This window comes from Mastomys coucha, chromosome X (assembly GCF_008632895.1).
Source record: "Mastomys coucha isolate ucsf_1 chromosome X, UCSF_Mcou_1, whole genome shotgun sequence".
NCBI classification, from domain to species: domain Eukaryota; kingdom Metazoa; phylum Chordata; class Mammalia; order Rodentia; family Muridae; genus Mastomys; species Mastomys coucha.
The window spans coordinates 143,929,236-143,932,244 of NC_045030.1; positions in this window are offsets into that span (position 1 = coordinate 143,929,236).

Below are 3,009 nucleotides of genomic sequence, written 5' to 3' on the forward strand. Positions count from 1 at the left end.
CCCTCTGCCTTTTTTCCTGGAGCCTGTCTCACAATTCCTCAAGGCATTGCTCACCGTGCGTCATTCTTTCGACTATGTTCTAACATCTCCCCCTTTTTGGTTTGTTTCAATTTTAAGCTATTTAATCTTGTTTGGAGTCATCATATCCCTAAGAGAACTATAATCAGACATATAAGTGTAAGATGTAAGAGCATTATGCATGGTACTGTACCACCAGGAGGGAGGATCTCCTCCTGCTATTGATTCTCCTCAAATTCCTGGCAATTGTTAAGAAAATGTCTGAAAATTTTCATCCATATGGGACACGACAATGGTTGCATGGCTCAGGATCCTGAGAATACCAGGAAGCTCAATTAATATGTATCTCTTAGAGCAAAATGTTTAAGTAAATAAGGTAATAGCAAGAGGAATATCTTGGCAAGTAGTTCCCTGCCCCCTTTTATTTTTTTAAATTGTTTCTTTTTATATATTTATTTTTCTGTACATTGGTGTTTGACTGCACGTAAGTCTGTGTGAGGGTGTTGGATTCCCTGAGGGAGTCAGATCTCCCAGGAGTTACAGACACTTGTGAGTCACCATGTGGATGCTGGGAACTGACCACAGGTCCTCTGGAAAAGCAGCCAGTTTTCTGAACTGCTAAGCCATCTCTCCAGCCCATAAAGGTGTTTCTTACAACTAGAATGTGTATGTTCTACAAATGTTTGACCTTATGGGTTATAAGGGATTCTAATGACATGTTTAATTTGGACCATTATCAGTTTTTAACTGTGTAGGAATACCCATAACAGTGAATGTCTGCAATAAGATGGGAATGAAAGCTTTGGAGAAGGGTAATTAATCTAACTTTGAATATTGAATAGTTACTAATTTGTCATGGAAGGCTTGAACATCAATACTTAAACTGTCAAGTGACCATCTTTCTTAGAGGAACAATATAATAAGCAATGGGAGTACCCAAGATCTCAGAGTCAGTGAAATAAACTGGGATGTTAGTCTCTTCTCAGTTAACAAAATGAAGCACAGCAAGATCTGGTACATAAACCCAGTATGTCTCCGAAGCAACAGATGCATTCAATAGAGACAACACATTCTGCTGTCATGCTCTTCCCTGAAAATTCATCAACTCTTCTCCCTCAGTCACTAAATTCTTTATCTAAGTCTCTTTCTCTTGGGTTTCCCAGATCTGTCATTCCATTCTAGATCTTTTCCTCAGGTCCAGCCTTTTGTAGATGCCTTGGAATATCTTTACCCATCTGCCATAGGTCAAGTCAGTCTTTTAGATACTGACACTGGCTTTTCAGCATTCTGAGGAAAAAACACAAAGACAGCCTTGGCTCAGGTGAATTACTGGAGCCAGGCAATTTGATTGGCCACACATAACATTTCTCCAAAGAACAGTGACACTGAATTGTTCCAGAGCAACCTCAAAACATTCTGCAGCATCCTTGCGCATTTTTTAAAACGTATATAAAATAGAAGATATTTTGAACAATAGTCAGACTACCCTACTCCCCCTCCTTAATTTTTAAATAATGTTTAATTTGTCCATTAGCTCTTCCCACAAAAGATTGACCCTGAGCAGTACAAGAAATGCCTGTGCTATGGGCTATATCAAACTATTGGCAAAATTCCTGAAAAAGATTAGCAATGTATACAGGAGCATTGCTGGTTTTTAAGTATTTTGCAGGGGCATAAAATAGCAAAAAAAAAAAATCAGTGTTAAGTTATCCGAAATATTTAACAAAATTTTCTTTTTTAATGAGGAATACAAATTTAAATGGTTAATCTAATGTTTATTTTTGTAAGCAAATCTGTTAGCATTTATAATTTTCTGTAGAAAGCAGAATATCATCTATATGATGTATAATAAAAGCAAGAAAAATCAGCTCTTCAGCTGTTTTTAAAGCAGTAACATCCAACTTTTGAGTTAAGCCTTAAGTATAGGAAGGCCTACTATCAGCACAGAGGCAGATGTAATCATTAATATCTCCTTTCTTTCTAAAGGGAGGGATGAGAATCTGGCTTGCCACATTAGCATTCTCATATGCCACTTGTGTAATAATAAGTATTTCTGCCTCTCCATCAACTACAAGACATTTGAATAGCTGTAGGAGATCAGAAACCAAATCTTGATGTGGCTCATCAGGCCCCTATCTAATTTCTGAAAGTTTCACTATCGTTTTTCCAGAATCTGGTAACTTCATGCTATGTGTCCCCACTCCCAGAAAGCAAAGGTGCTCCTCACCTCCTTCTTACCCCCATTCCCTCCAATTATCACTATAGTCCTCAGGTAAAGGATGATACAATATTTCAGGCCAGGGAGTAGACAATGAGGGGCGTTCATTCTCAAACAGAGCCAACAGTTTTGCTTTTGCTACACTGGGTCCTTTATGACTTTGCACTGTAAAAAATTCTTTCTAGCTTGTAAGGTGTGTGTGTGTGTGTGTGTGTGTGTGTGTGTGTGTGTGTGTGTGTTTCATTATCTGGGTCATCCTCACATGTCATGAACTTTTCTAAATCCATTGGCTTATCCCCATTTATGTTTGTATCTCAATATGAACTATTGCTCAAGTCACCCAGGATTGTATTAGAATACTTCCTCCTTGTCTATGGGGATTCACTATATTTTCTTTAATTTGATCCCATACTCCAGGATCTAGAGTAGACTTTTCAGGAAAACAAGGATTATATTCTGTTATTAAATCCCAACAGTCTTACAGCTGGTCTTTAGACATGGCAGCACTAGTCTTTTTAAAGAAATGGTGTATCAACTCATACATATGGTACCATCTTCCTACTTTTAGCCCCATATTAATCCCTGCTTACTTCCTCCTGCAAGGTCCTCATGTCCTCTCCTGGCTTTTCATTTAGGTCCCTGAATTGACCCCTTGTCGACTTTTTGGCGGACCTGTGCAGATCGTGTCTGCTGGACCTGAAATCTGAGGACCTAAAATAGGGTAGATTATAGTGTGATACTATAGATAACCTTACTTCAGTTTTAGAGTACTT